Here is a 16,352-nt window from a genome sequence, read left to right as displayed (position 1 = left end):
GAACAGACAAGTGGGGACTGAGGAATTCACTGTAACCTGAGTAGAGCTGCCTTTTGTCTACAATCAGCACCACTAACCTCTGCTTCTAATGCTTCTCCTGTTCTGTGGGCTTCTGGTTAAAGCTCTCTCTCCTCTTGATTTTTCTATTACTTTCTTTCTGCAACACTCTCTGGACACTTGCACCCTTTATCCTGTTTGGGTTTGTTGTTGCTGTTTTACTATTATCCCTGTTTCTCCACCCAGAATGTGAGATTGGGCAGAGGGGGCAGCCCCTAAGTGCTGTTTGAGGGCACCAGCAATGGTGGTAACAATGACAGATAGGAATGGTTCCATACAAGGCTTATACAGAGAGGAAAGTGACCTGAAAGGCATATTAAAATAATTGAAAGCCTGGGAGTAACACCCATTTAATATAAATGAGCTGAGGGGAGGATTTTGTGGGTCTCATTCTGGACATGTTCCATCATTCTGAGGCTCAGTTAATGATTTTTGTTTTTAAGTCATCACTGTTGGTTCCCTATCAAATCTGCTCAAGGAGTAGCCTTCTCTATGGATAGGAGAGAAGACTGTGCAAGGAGTAAAGGGGAGCAAGAAGCTGTCACTATACACTTCTGCACATGCCAGGAGGGCCTTCAGAAGAGCTCTGGAATGGAAAGGAGGAGGGTGGAGTAGGCACTCTAACAGTTCCTGCTGCAGGTCTATTAGCAGGAAGCTTTCCCCTTGGCTTTTTATATGCCCCTCGCCTCTCTGCAGGCCACATAAGGGACCTTTTCTCCCTGGTACCCAGAGTCCTAAGGGTTTCTAACTTCCTATCTTCTGTTTCCAGAACTTATGATCTTTTTTGCCAGGAGGCCTTCTACTGAAGACATCCCAGATAAGGGTGACCCATCAGAGAGGATCATCCATCTAGTTTACAGAAGCAATTTCAGAGTGGGCCCTGGGGCCTTGGACCCCGATGGAGGAAATCCAGGCAAATATGAGATGGGTAGCATCCCTTTAGAAAGTGAAAGTGAAAGTGAAGTTGCTCAGTTGTGTCTGACGCTTTGCGACTCCATGGACTGTAGCAACTGTAGCCTACCAGGCTCCACCGTCCGTGGGATTCTCCAGGCAAGAGTACTGGAGTGGGTTGCCATTTCCTTCTCCAGGAGATCGTCCCAACCCAGGGATCAAACCCAGGTCTCCTGCATTGCAGGCAGACGCTTTACCATTTGAGCCACCACTAAGAGAGTGTGCCAGTGTCTGGCTTTTCTGGGGGATGTGGGCCATTGGGGAGGTAAGTCTTCTTGAAGGTAGGTGTGAAGCATAGGTGTAGCTGGGCACGGGAGTAGAGATGTTTGGGAGAGGGGAGAATACAGGCTCAGTAACCACCTTGAGATGCTGGTCTTTGCTCACTAGAGCTGAAAGACTTTCCTGCTTTTGTTCAGCTTCCTGGTCATACTGGCTGGATTAACCAAGGATCCACTAATTCCACTGACATATCACAGATTCTTTGAAGACAGGAAGGTGAGTGAGGGCAAGAGTTGGAATAAAAAGTTGAGGACAAAGGAGCAGGTTTATTTTAAACACATTTTCTTTTGTCCACCTGGAACATATATCATCCTATACCTGTGGTATTGGGATTTTTCAAGCACAATTCTGTCTCCTGTACAATGTAAATGCCTTTTTATGTCACCATTTCAAATGTGTTGGTAAATTACATCGCTTACAATGCTCTTCTGCAATTGGAGTTTTGCTTTGAAAATACTCAGAGGATGAGAGAATAGCTGACATGTGGGTTATAAACAAAGATATTTTCATTTTTTATTAATGTAAAATCAGCTTTCCCCACCTCCACTAAGCAGACACTGAACAAACAGTAAAAAGCACATTGGTGGAAGGGATGCTAAACTATTAGCCTATTCAGGAGACCCACATGTTTTGACTTGACCTTGAAAGTAAATGAAGGAATGAATGAATGAATGGTGCCTTGGAATAAATATCACTAAGTGTCAGCTATTCTAGCACCAAACCTCGAAGACAAATGTCTGGGCTTTGAATTAATGAGGTAAAATTGTATGTGTGTGTGGGAGGGGTTAATAGACCTGTCAAAATAGTGGCTTCTTTTTCTAATTTTTTTTGGGGGCTCAGTAGTTGCAGCACGCAGGCTTAGTTGTTCCGCAGCATGTGGGATCTTAGTTCCCCAATCAGGGATCAAACCCATGGCCCCTGCATTGGAAGATGAATTCTTAATCGCTGGACCACCAGGGAAGTCCTGTGGTTCCTCATGTTAAAAATCTTGGAAACTCTGCTTAATTTTTGACTTAATCTTTTACATCTACCTGGGTTCATATTGCTGACATATTTTTAAGTGCCATGAAATTAAGATTTGGAGGAACCTAAGTCTCCACAAACACAGATTCCCTATTCATATTTTCCTTTTTGTTTTTGGGTAAAAACAGGTGCTATCTCAGGGGGAAAACAATTAAGGCTTATTGTCTCTATCTGTTAAAGCATGTCCAGAAGTGCAGGGTAGGATCAACACAAGAGTTTTTGACATCAGGGCTTCTAGTCCTGTTCGTACATGCTCCTCATAATTGGACAGCAAACAATGTTCCTTTTCTTCCTTATGACCCTCTGACTTGCTGTGGAAATCTGTGCAAAATTGTGATAATTGCTATGATTGTACACTTGAAATTCCTGAACTCAGCAGTGGTGGGGAAAAGGTGGCGAGCTCTTTGTGGTTTTTATGAAATCAAGTAAAATCTGGGAGAGATGATGGCTGTCTTTAGCAATTGGAACCAGGTACTATACAGTTAAATTTTTGAAAAAACACATTTACCGGTGAACTTCTGTCATAGTGACACATTTCAAGTAACTATTTCATCTGCATTTGTTGGAAGGGGACACATCAGTGCGCTTCATCACATGCAGTATTCTAACCAGGAAGCCCACTAATGAGAAGAGGGTGCAGGCAAGACCCTCACTGTGGTTTGAATGGCTGCCTCTCCCTGCCCTAATCCTAAAGCTCTGTCCAGGGTCAGCTATGACATTTGTGGGGCTCATTGTAAAATGAAAATACAGGCTCCCTTGTTAAAAATTTTATTAAGAATTTAAAGGCAGTGACAGCAAAGCAGTAAATCCAGTGTGGTTTTCTTCTGAGCAAGGGGCACATGTGAATCACAGGTCACACAAGGGGCTAGATCTTGCTCTGATCTTCCTAAGTAAGAAGACGAGATGAAGGAACTTCCCTGGTACAGTGGATAAGAATCTAGGCTGCCACTGCAGTGGATATGGGTTTTGTCCCTGGTCTGGAAAGATTCCACATGCCGCAGAGCAACTAAGCCCGCATGCCGCAACTGTTGAAGCCTGTGGGACTAGAGCCCATACTGTGCAGCAAGAGAAGGCACCACAGTGAGAAACTTATGTACCTCAACAAAGAGTAGCTGCCACTCGCTAGAAAAAGTCCACAGGCAGCAGCAAAGACTTAGTGCAACCAAAAATAAGTAAATAATTAAATTATATATATATATAGAAGAAGATAGGTTAAGAAGGCAGTACTGAAAACCTCCCGAATATAATTTACAGTGTGTGCCGACAGGGAAGAGCACAGTAAAGAGGTGATGTTTCACTGAGGGCCTAGGGACCCATCCTTCCTGCCCTTGGAGACAGAGGAAGCTGGAGTGAGTGACTAGGGTGGCTTGAAGATCCCTATAGAGTCTATAACTTCGAAGTCCTTATCCTGAGGGGACTCTAATTCGGAGATGCTATACTTTTCTTTGTTGTTGGTTGGTTGGTTTAGTTGCTAAGTTCTGTCCCACTCTTTGCAACCGCATGGACTATAACCAGCTAGGCTCTGTCCATGGAATTTCCCAGGCAAAAATACTGGAGTGGGTTGCTGTTTCCTCCTCCGGGAGATCTTCCTGATCTAGGGATCAAACCAGCATCTCCTGCACTGGTAGGTGGATTCTTTTTCACTGAGCCACCAGGGAAGCCCTTTTTTTCATTACTCTTCATAAATTGAGAATTGCAGCTTTATCAGTTATTAACAAGGATGACCTGGGGCTGGTGATAATAGAAATACACTTACAGAGTGTTTGTGAGAGTCAAATTCCACGAGAGATGTGATATGCTCTGGAGAGTTCTGGGCACATGGTCAACTTTCAAAATGGTGACAATGATCATGGTGATTCGGGTGAGTCTTGCTTTTGGAAAAGTGTGTGTGAGAGAAAAAGCCTCCTCTGTGTCTATCCATTCGGGCCCCAGGTGACAACTTGGCTGAAGGTTTGTGCTGTCCCAGCAGGTCTTCTCTGAATCCTTTTTTCCCAGCTTCCTCCAGCTTAACTTCTTTCAAATGTAGACTCTTTTGAATATGATGAAAGTCCACGCGCTAACAAAGACGCTGCTGGCAGCAAGGTCACCCAAGGAGAGGCAGTCTTGTCGTCTGGGCGCAGAGAACAACACACATTTATTCAGATGCTCCGGAGGCCAGCCCGCTGTGCTGAGCCCCAGAGGATGCTGCCTCTCGCCGCCTGTTTCCAAGCCAGGCAGAGGGAGGCTCTTTCTCTCTGGACTCAGCTTGGAGAGTCATCAAGGCCCACTTGTCAGTGTTGTTAGTGACATCAGATGCTTTCACAGATCCTGTTCTGGCCCCAGAAGTGGCGTGGCACTAGCTCACTCATTTTAGGAGTGTCGGGTCCTTGTCTGTGCCGCTCCATCCTTTTCCGCACAGGATGGGGGCGGGCATGGACTGGCTGGCTTGAGTCAAGGTCACTGCAGCATTTTAGGGCGGTGGGCCCACTCTATTCGAAACGTTTCTCATATCCACACTTGCTCCCTCAGGATTAACAGAATCTCTTAGATCTGGCATTGGAAAAGATCCTGTTGCTGGGAAAGATTGAAGGCAGAAGGAGAAGGGGGCGGCAGAGGACGAGATGGTTGGATGGCATCACTGACTTAATGGACTTGAGTTTGAGCAAGCTCCGGGAGATGGTGAAGGACAGGCAAACCTGGCATGCTACAGTCCATGGGGTCACAAAGAGTCGGACGGCTTAGTGGCTAAACAACAAAAACAACTTAGATCTGTCAGGCCTCCCACTCCACCATCCAACTGCACCAAAAATCCTAACTCAGCTCACACCCTGGGATCTGACTTCTCTGCCTCCAAAGTGTTCAGGATGCCGTCCTTCACTCTGGGGAAGTGTGTTTTATTTCAGCAAACAGAGTGTGTTTTTCATGATCGGCACCTTTGCTTTAGTCTTGAGGCAGATGGCTGAGTATTGCTTTAGCTGGAGGGTCTTTGGCTGTAGCAGATGTGTCAGAACAGAAGCAGAAGTGATATTTGTCAAATACCTTCTGGGTTCCCAGCGGTGTCCTAGGGTGGTGGTTATTTTATTTATTCTTGGAAGGTGGAAATGATTATCTCATTTTTTTTGGTTGATGAAGTAACCAAGGCTGTTTCAGGATGGTGCCCACAAGCACATACCTGGTAAGTGGCAGCACCAGCATTTAAGTCCAACTTTGACTCATGTTTCTCTCAGCGATTGTTTGTTGCCTCACCAGACTAGCATCCTCAGATGGGAACATTCATCCTAACACGTAGGCCTCAGCTGTGAGGCAGACACACATTCTGCACACACAGGCAGGGAGGAGCAGGGAAGGGCGGGATCTGGTGGAGTATCTGCTGTAGTTACATGAGCAGTATCTGGGGAACACAGAATCCCTGCGGGCTGCCCACTGCACCTGGCTCTCCTTAGAAGACCGCAGGAACATGGGCCCAGAGAACTTTGGGTACCGCCTAAATGTATACTTTTACCCATATTTAGCTGTAAGGAGAGGAGCAGCTAAAACTAAATATCAGGATAGTAGTGCCCAGACTCATGGCAGAAAGACTTCCATTTGCACATGAACTAAGGGAAGGTTAAAGCCCACGTCTTTAAAGACTTGGACTTGTGCATATATCCAGAGAAAACTCTGATTCGAAGACACATTCACCCCAATGTTCATGGCAGCATTTTTTACAATAGCTAAGACTTAGAAATACCCTAAATGTCCATTGACAGACGAATGGATGTAGATGTGGTGTATATGTGTGCATATGTATACACATACACACACTGGCATATTGCTCAGCCATGAAAAAGAATGAAATAATGCCATTTATAGCAACATAGATGAACCTAGATATTGTCATATTATTAAGTGAAGTAAATATCATATGATATCACATTTATATCATCTAAAAGTTGATACACATGGACTTACTTACAAAACAGAAATAGAGTCATAGATGTAGGCAACAAACTTATGATTACCTGGGTGGAAAGAGGCAGGGAGGGATAAGTTGAGAGATTGGGAGTGACATATGCATATTACTATATATAAGATAGATAAGGATCTACTGTATAGCATTGGAAATTCTATTCAATTTTTTATGATAACCTGTATGGGAAAAGACTCCAGTATTCTTTCCTGGGACATTCCATGACAGAGGAGCCTGGCAGGCTACAGTCTATGGGTCACAAAGAGTTGGATATGACTTAGTGACTAAACAGCAACAGCAATATGGGAAAAGAATCTGAAAAAGAACATATATGCATGTATAAATGAATCTCTTTGCTATATACCTGAAACTAACATAACATTATAAGTCAGTTATACTTCAATTTAAAAAAAAGACCTGGGCAATATGCCACCGGCATCTCTGGCAATATTCCCCTGAGGCATCTCAGTTAGTGGGGCAGGGGCTGCTTGGATGAGAGACCTTGGGCAGCTTAACATGGCAACAGGTAGACATCAAGAGGAAGACCTGGACAAGGTGCAACTTTCACTGTGCTTCAGAAGAAGCCTCTTACCAAGACGGACTCCTTATGCCTGCCACTGATGGGAGTGGTGCCCGGGGTTCCTGATATCTCAAAGGGTGGGTGTGTTGGACTAGGGGCCTGACAGGGCTGCTGTAGGTGGAGGTCTTAAGCTCTCAGCAGCTCAGGGCTACGAGCAGCAGGGCTAGCACTTTCGTTTTAGCTGTTTCACCTTATCCCCTGGGCAGTGCTGAGTTTGGTAGAGGGCAAGAGCATCGGTGGAACTTAACGCTGACAGATACCTATCTCTGACCTCACTGATTATCACTATCTCCCTGCTCTACACACTCGTATTACAAGGAAACTGGTGTTGCAATGTGTTATCTTAGATTTATTTGTGGAATTCTTTGAGTCATGTGTCATCTTGTCCATTTTTTGTTCATCCTTGTTCCCAGTACTGCCACATATAGCAAGTATTCAAAATATATTTTGTCAATGAATTAATTATTGAAAAATTCTAGAAGTAATAGAAGATGAGCAAGTGCTTTAGGAATAGTTTAGCACTATCTTTCTTGGCTCTGCTGATTAAGTACATGACAGATACCATAACTATCAGAGTTCCAGATAAGAATCCAGAAAATGCTATCTTTTACAGTGTCATAGAAATATAACCTTTGTTCCTTCTCAATTGCTGGAAATATACTTGTCTTTGAATGAAATGAGGCATTGGAGCAATAAATATGCCCTTTTGCCCTGGCTCTGAATTTATCAGTTATAGTTCCCACACTGAAAGCATGAGAGTCATCATGAAAAAATCAAAGAAAGGAAAATAGATCTTCAAGCTCTGCATGGAGACCCTAGGTCAAGGTAAATGTCTAGGGGAGGCTGAAAGCAGGAAGGTTTGGAGGTTGCCAGTGTGGTCTGAGGGGATCTGAAAGCCTAGCTTGACCAGAAGGAGTCCTTTATTGGCTTAACTGGAGGGTCACAACTCTCTATCTGTAGTGATTTCTCTTTGGATTTAGATTTGACTATAGAGTTCTATAAAAGTGCTAACATTTTTCTGGGTGAGGTGGATAGGAAGCCAGGAACACCCTGCAAGCAGGAAGGCAGTAATTATTTTGATAAGTCTGTGCAGTTAATGACTGAGCAGAGGTCTCCCAGGGCAGAAGGAAAGCACTGGGTAAAGCAGGAAGCAGACTGGAGTGTGGGGAGTTTGGGGTCTAGTGGGAGTTTGCAGGAAAGGTCTTGAGGAGGTGGTTTCAGGGGATATTCCTCTGGGGGGCAAGTAGGAACTTTGCAGAGGAATGTTGCCAGGGTCCCACCAAATACCTGGGTACTCTGCAACTGGATGTTTTGAGGAGGAGTTTCATTAGGAGACTGTTAGAAATGTGTGATCAGAGTTTAGGGAAATCAAACCAGGGATACTGTAGAACCCTGGGATGAACACTAATGGGGAGCTAGCTGCTCCACACCCTCATGGAGAAAGGGAGGGAACTGGCTGTGGATCTGGGAGGGGGTAGCCACAGGAGGGGCACTTACAAAATGTGGTGGGTTAAAGACGGATAAAATTCTCTGATACTCCTTTCATCAAGAGTGGGGTCTGTGGTCTTTCACCTTGAATCAGAGGGGCCTCTGCAACTGCTTTGACCAAGAGAACCTGGCAGAAGTTTGTATAGCTGTTTCCAGGCCCAGGTCTTAAAGACTAGAAGCTTCCATTTCCTTTCCCTTGGACACTTGCTCTTGGAACACAGACACTTGCTCGGAGCGAGTTTAACAACCCCAAGTGGAGGCCCACCTGGGAAACTGTTAACTTTGCTAACAGCCCTGACTAAGCTCGCCCAGACCATAACCAGCACCAACTTGTTAGCCACCTTGGAAGTGGATTCAACCCTAGGCATGCTTCTCTGGCTTATGCCATGTGGGACAGAGACGAGTTGCCCACAGAGCTAAGCTGTTAAGTGTCAGGGGGTAGTTTATAACTATCAGTGGTTACTGGGCTATATGAGTTGTGGCCTCAGTAGAGGGACACAGATTACCCACAGTAGCCTGGCAGGAAGGGAGCCAGGGAGACAACCCCGCTGACTCCTCTCATCTCCTGCCTACTTATTTACTGCCCGTGACCACTGGGTGGACTCAACAAAAGCCAGAAGAACAGGAACCTGTTGATGGCCCCCTGTGGGTCAGTTCCCTGGGGCACACAGAGCAGTTGGAGAAGTGTGAAGTGAGATCTGGTGGGACAGATGGGAAACAGCCAGCACAGGCACCAGGCAATTTAACGTTGGTGTCATGGTGTTGATCCCATTCGATAAAACTCAACCCGCCAGAATACAAATCTCAAAAGACAAAGACCAGATCTCTTTTGGAAGGTGGCCAGGAATGTGATCAGTAAGTGAGGAAGGAGGAAAATCTGTCTGAGACATTCCTTAATCAAATAGCTAAATGTTTGATTTAATCAATATTAATGAAAAATGGAAAGTGCAGTAACACCCTAAGGATGTTGCCCCCTCAGAGCAGCTCTGGGGTTGAGCCCCCCTCCCCAGTTTCCTGAGTGACTGTCTACACAGAGCCTTGGGGAGCCTGATGCCCAGTGAAGGAACTGGCTCTGTCTTTATGTCCCATAAACTAAACATCTGTGCTTCCAGGGTAATCGGAATAATCCGGCCAAGGGAGAGAGGGACACCAGCCCAGGTCTGAAGCCCCAGATAGACAGACCCAGGCTACCTGGGCAGAGTCAAGACTCATATTACTCTGCTAGTCAGAAGTGGCAGTGAACCCCAAGCTCCTGGAAGAGATCCCTGGAGCAGTGCCCAGAGCCAGGGCCTTCTCCACATCAGCTCTGGGGAGCAGGAGGGCCACTCCCTGGGCTCTGCGGCTGGCCACAAAGCCAGAGGGGTGCTCACCAATGTCTAGCAGAAATTTTGCAACACCTAATGAGTGGGAGCTCTGAAACACTGTCCTGGGAGACAGGTGGTAGTGTGACAAGTAGAGCTGGGATTCAGGAGTCTAGCAGCCTGGATCCGAATTCAGGTTCTGCCTCTTGCTAGCTGTGTAACCTTATTTAACTCCTCTATGACTCTACAAGGGCTTCCCTTGTAGCTCAGTTGGTAAAAGAATCTGCCTGCAGTGCAGGAGACCCGGGTTCTATCCCTGGGTTGGGAAGATCCTCTGGAGAAGGAAATGGCAACCCACTCCACTATCCTTGCCTGGCAAATCTCATGGACAGAGGAGCCTGGTGGGCTGCAGTCCATGGGGTTGCAAAGAGTTGGGCACGACTGAGCGACTAACACTTTACTTACTTGTGACTCTGTTTCCTCAACAGTAAAATGGGACTGCTATCACACACTATGTGCAGCTTTTGTAGAGGATAAATGAGCTCTTAGCATGTACTGAAGGAAGCCACAGGATGAAGTGGTTAAAAGCACCAGCTCTGAACCACATGGCCAGGGCTTGAATCCTGACTCCATGGATGATGCGCATGACGCGGGCAAGTTATTTAGTTTCTCTGTCTCAGTGTCCTGTTTTCTGGAGGAATAGCAGTACCTCCTTCATTTGGTTGTCACCAGGGCCGATGAGTTCTTCTGCGTGAAGGGTTTAGGGTAGGTGGTGGCTGCACTGCACCTTTAGCTGAGGGGAACACACTGTCCACTCCATCCCGCGGGCTTGGCACATAGCAAACTTGCCATAGTATTTGCATTCTGCTGGAAGCACAGGCTAGAGGGAGAAACCCATGAGCTCAGCTCACATTCAACAGGAGCTCCCAGACTGCCCTGCCTCCAGGCTAATGGCTCTGAACGTAGTTGAACTGTCTGTTCCCACAGGTGTGGTCACACTCGTTTTTAAAGTTTTTTTTCTTGCTATGCTCCAGTCACATCTTAGCTTCTGGGCTGCCCACCAAAGATACTGTCTGCTCCAGTGGTGCTCTCAGACCTGGCGGGGCAGAGCGGGGCTGCCCCCGTCAGTGTGGGGTGACTGATGGCTCACCAGCCTTCCCTTCTGCCCTGGGGCCTGGTTGTGAAAGAAAGCAAATGAAAAATGGTAGCAATAAAGAAGGCTGCTCCCAGTAGACAGGGCCTTTTTGTTTCCAGGTAAATGGTAGTGTTTGGGCCAAACGAAGCCTATGGAGGGAACCTGGTATCTGAGCACTGGGTTCTCTTGCCAGCTTCTGGAACCCACTTGTGACATGGCTACTCTCCTGACCCTCAAGCGTACCCTTCCTTAAGACCTTGCCCTTTAGAAGTCTCATCATGATTTGCTGGTCAAGAGTAGTTTGCTCTGATAGAGTGCAGGGTGGGGGTGACTGAGACCACAGGGGCTGCAGGTAAATATTCCCCAGCATCAATGGGCAGGTGAGAAAACTCCAGTCTTGAATCTCCCCTGCCCTCAGTAGGTTGGGTGACATCACATTATTTCTTCGCCCTTTGCAAAATAAAGGCCACCTGAGCTGACTTTTAAGGGGTATCCTGAGACTAATAAAATCCCTGGAGAAAGAGCCAAGGAAAATCAGGTGTGGGTATTTACTGTGTTGACAGAGCAGCTGTGCTCTTCAGATTCTCTGATTGTAGGGCCTGGAAGGCATCCTCAGGTGGAGAGAGTTTTTTCTTCCTGCCTCTCCTCTGCTCTCCCATTGGTGCTCTTTCCCGCAGATCAGGATGATTCTCAGGAATGGCTGCTCCTAGGAGTAGCAGCGAAGCAGGAAGTCTGGGAAGAAAGCCCTTCAAGCCTGGCCTGCAGCGGCTTCTCCTCCTGGGTGAGTCCTCTGAGAGCCCAAGGAAGGGCTACCCTCACCCTCCTCACTCGGGCTGTCCTGAAAAAAAAACTGCCCCACAGGTAGGCCCCATGCCTTAGCTCTGCCCTTTCTATAAGGTGCCAATCCTTTTGCCAGGCCACAGAGCCATGGTTCCAGCCGTGCATCGTGTGACAAAAGAGGTGGTACAAAGTACAGCAAATAAACTTACAATGTTTACCGTCCAACCGCAAAGCCTGACTGCCAAATAAAGCCATCTCAGTTCCACTGCAATCTTTGCAGATAAAATTTTCAGTCAGCCACCAGAGGGTGCCCACAGAGCTCTCTGAAAATGACCCAAACCTGCAGACTTAGAAAATTTCCAGTGGATCTGAGTAACACCAAATCGAGTTCCCTCACATATGTCTGGGAGTGATGCACAGGCCACTTAGGGAGCTGCAAGTTTGCAGGGGATGAAGAGTCAGGGTGGGAATGATGGAAATTATCTGAATTTTAGCTAAACAAGTTGCATCTTGATTTTAAATTGGCAATTGCAATAGCACTTTGAGGATTGGCTCAGGGCGAATTTTCATTCCCAGCCAAATTCCCTCTCCCACCCTTTCTTTCCCCATCCATGTGTACAAAGGAAATGCAAATACATGTAAATATTAGCCTAAGCCACAGGCTTCTTGGAAGGTAAGGCTGCTGCTGCTTTAAAAAAATTCCTATAATGCGCGTGAAAAGAAAGGTTTTCTGAGCCACTGCTCCTGCACGAGGTGAGGCGTCAGGAAGAAGAAATGGAGAAGCCGTGGTTCTCTGAAGAGCTGGCCTGGCGTGGTGCCTGCCTGGGATGAGAGGAGCAGGGGAATGGCTGCCTCCCTATCCCCACCAGGGCTGGCAAGCAGGCTGTGTCTGGCCTCCCTGTCTTTCCAGGGCCTGGCACACTGGCTGACACACAGTAGGTGCCTGTTAATGTTTGTTGAATGAGTGAATGAATGAATGGGAAGTGAGCTGGGTGGGTAGGACACTGCCTGGGATCTTTCCCCAGGGTGAGGGGAGAATTGGGAAAGGGATGGCTGGGGTGGAAGGGTAGTTTTCCAGGGAGGAGAGGTCCCGTGTTCGATGTTAGCTTTCTCTGGTTCAGGCCCTTTCCGTGGATGTTCAAGACTCCAGATGCGATGCTTTGTTTTAATGTTGGTCAAACTGCCCAGTGGTCCCATTCATTCATAAGGAACACTCATTCACAGTTACTGGTTACCTGATGGGGACCCTGGCAGTTATCCCCATGCTGGGGACACCAGCCTCCCTCAGCTTTGGCTGTCTGGAAATCTGGCCAGCTGGGAACTGGGTGACGGTTGCAGGACAACTGGGCCATTTATCTCTCTGGACAAGGTGTGTGTGTGTGTTGCCATAATATGCCTTGTGTGTGGGATGTGTGTATGTGTTGCCATAATGCCTTGTGTGTGTGGTGTGTGTGTGTGTTGCCATAATATGCCTTGTGTGTGGTGTGTGTGTGTGTTGCCATAATGCCTTGTGTGTGGGGTCTACTGTCTACACAGCTCTTTGACACTACCCATGGCTACCTTTTGCTGGTACATACATAGAAGAGATAATATGTATTGATATTTAAAGTTAGAAATTTAAGGACAAGTTATTTTACTTAGGTTTCAGTACTTGTAATTCATCACAGAAAGAATGATGGTGTGAAGGTCTTGCAGGGTTTTAAAAGATTCCTACATATGTTCTCTTTCCAATATTTCTCCTTTGGGGCAGCTTTAATGACAATTTGGGGGGTCCTTCAGATGAGCCAGGAGGGCTGCTGGCTGCTGGGCTTGGAGAAAGGGAATGGTTTTGGGAATTAACCTTTCTCCCTCCTCCCCGCCTAAGCTGAGTCTGTCCACCTGATTAGCACAACAATGATCAGATTTTCCCCACCAGCCTGAGAAGAATGGGTTCCTGACCAGGATCCTTTAAATTTGCAAATCTCATGCAGATGAAGCCCTGAAGATTGCTGGGCCCTCTCAGTGTTGGCCTAGCTGGGTGCTCCACGCTGCATGAACTCTGCAGTGACTGAGCTTATGTCTTCTGGACCTTTTGTTATTTCTTACCTTCACCAGGCCCTGGCACAGCACTGTATACTTAGAGAAGGTTAGACCCAAGGGAGAGGCTATTAGGAAAGGGTCTCAACAAACTAGTGGTAGCCAAAGCAAAGGAAAAAATTCTAGAAAGCTAAGCAGGCTCCTGAAAGAATGTTCCATCAGATTGTTTTGTTAAAATAAGATCTCTCTCTCTGTTTCTACACGTATATATATACATACACGTAGAACTGAATCACTTTGCTGTATGCAACAGAATTCAACACTGTAAATCAACAATACTTCAAAAAAAAAAGTTGGGGAAAGAGATCTTCTCTGGAGGGGAAAATCCATTTTTTGAAAGGGAAGAAAAGAAAAGGAAAGAGAGGCAAAGAATAACTCAAACAACCTCTTTGCCTGAGCTCTCTGTTAAGAAGGATCACAGCACGGACCAAAAGACTAGGGAGTTTGGACACCAATAAAGAGAGAAAGAGGTCAGACAACTGTTTACCTTATATCCACTCATCAGGGACCTGATGAGGTTGTGTGGCTTTGTGAGTGTCATTTTATGAAATAAACAGAGATAATCTCTCTACTAGTTCCAAGAATGACCTAAGGGAAGGAAGTCAGCTTTAAAATGACCACTTTGTCAGGAAAGTGACATAAACAGTGAACAGAGAGAGTGGCATAAACATTTACTTTTTTTGGTCTGCTGAATAGATACAGTTCTACAAAGCTCAACTAATTCCTTTGTATTTCCTGAACTCATCTTGAATATCTACCACGTCTCAAGCACTGAGACCTACATTCTTGTCCTCGAGGGGTTTTCAGTCCTCTGAAGGAGGCAGAAAAATGACCAGATTGTACCAGAGAGGCCAAGCTTCTCTGGTACAGAGAAGCAAGATTGTACCAAGAGGGCACTCCTGTGACCTCTGCAGGGGGAGTTCTTGCCCAGAGCCTGGGAGGCACAGCCCTCATGCCATGGTGCTCCATCCCTCATGTGCTGCTAGTAGGCCAGAGATGGGCACCTGATGGTTTGTCAGGGTCAACTAACAACTAAGCTGAGCCAACCCAGTTCCTTACTTGACAATTTGTGATTAGGTTGCTGGAGAGACAAAGTCAGATATGGGGAACAAAGCTGAAATTTACAGAGACTTGGGGCTGAAGACACCTTAATGAACCACACATATCCAGAGAGTGATGAAGCAAAGGAAGCCAGCCAGGGGACAACATGGGATGACTCACAAAGGGAGCAATATGAGAGAGCTTATTAGATGTCTCTGGGAGATGGAGAATCACTTTTTGTTCCAGCCCTGGTTTCCACATCCAAAAGCAGAAGGCTTGATTTCTCATCTTTGTGTCCCGTGAGATTGCAGTTCTTAAAAATAAATTCCTCACTTCCTGAGCTAACTGAAGTGAGTTTTGTCTTCTTATAATAAAAAATTACCTGATTTTAATTCAAAATGTTACACAATAATGTATTGGTTGCCTAGGACTGCCATAGCAAATTATTGTAACTGGATGACTTAAAGCAACAGAGATGTGTTCACTCACAGTTCTGGAGGCCAGAAGTCCCCATCAAGCAGGGTTGGTTCCTTCTGGAGGCTCTGAGGAAGAATCTGTTTCCATGTTCTCCCCCAGCTTTGGGGGTTTCAATAATTCTTGGTCTTCCTTGACCTGTGGAAGCATTGCTCCAATCTCTGTCTTAATTTTCATCTGGTGTTCTCCCCACGTGTCTCTGTGATTCTCTGTTTTTATCTCTTACAAGGAAGCTCATCAATTTGATTTAGGGCCTACACTAATTGAGAATCATCTCATCTAGAGATCTGTACCTTCATTACATCTTGTTGTTATTCAGTAGCTAAGTTGTGTCTGACTCTTTGAGACCCCATGAACTGCATCACACCAGGCTTCTCTGTCCTTCACTGTCTCCCAGAGTTTGCTCAAACTCATGTCCACTGAGTTGGTGATGCCATCCAACCATCTTATCCTCTGTCACCCCCTTCTCCTCCTGTCCTCAATTTTTCCCAGCATCAGGGTCTTTTCCACTGAGTTGGCTCTTCATATCATGTGGCCAAAATATTGGAGCTTCAGCATCAGTCCTTCCAATGAATATTCAGGGTTGATTTCCTTTAGGGTTCACTGGCTTGATCTCCTTGCTGTCCAAGGGACTCTCAAGAGTCTTCTCCAGCACCATAGTTTAAAGGATCAGTTATTCAGTTCTCAGCCTTTGATGGTCCAACTCACATCTATACATGACTACTGGAAAAGCCGTAGCTTTAACTATATGGACCTTTGTTGGGAAAGTGATGTCTCTGGTTTTTAATATGCTGTCTAGGTTTGTTATAGCTTTTCTTCCAAGGAGCAAGTGTCTTTTAATTTTGTGGCTGCTGTTACCGGCCACAGTGATTTTGGAGCCCAAGAAAAGAAAAATCTGTCACTGTTTCCACTTTTGCCCCTTCTATTGTATTCTATTCTGGAGTGATGGGACTGGTTGCTATGATCTTAGTTGACTTAGAACTCCGTCACAAGGAACAGGCTCTTTGATTTTTAAGCTGAGTTTTAAGCCAGGTTTTTTCCACTCTCCTCTTTCACCTTCATCAAGAGGCCCTTTAGTTCCTCTTTGCTTTCTGCTACTAGGATGGTAACATTTGTGTATCTGAGGTTACTGATATTTCTCCAGGCAATCTTGATTCCAGATAGTGCTTCATCCAGCCCAGGATTTTGCATGACATACTCTGCAAATAAGTTAAATAAGCAGGGTGACAATATTCAGCC

The sequence above is a fragment of the Budorcas taxicolor genome, chromosome 21 (assembly GCF_023091745.1).
Source record: "Budorcas taxicolor isolate Tak-1 chromosome 21, Takin1.1, whole genome shotgun sequence".
NCBI lineage: Eukaryota > Metazoa > Chordata > Mammalia > Artiodactyla > Bovidae > Budorcas > Budorcas taxicolor.
Note: the sequence above shows the minus strand (reverse complement) of the source record.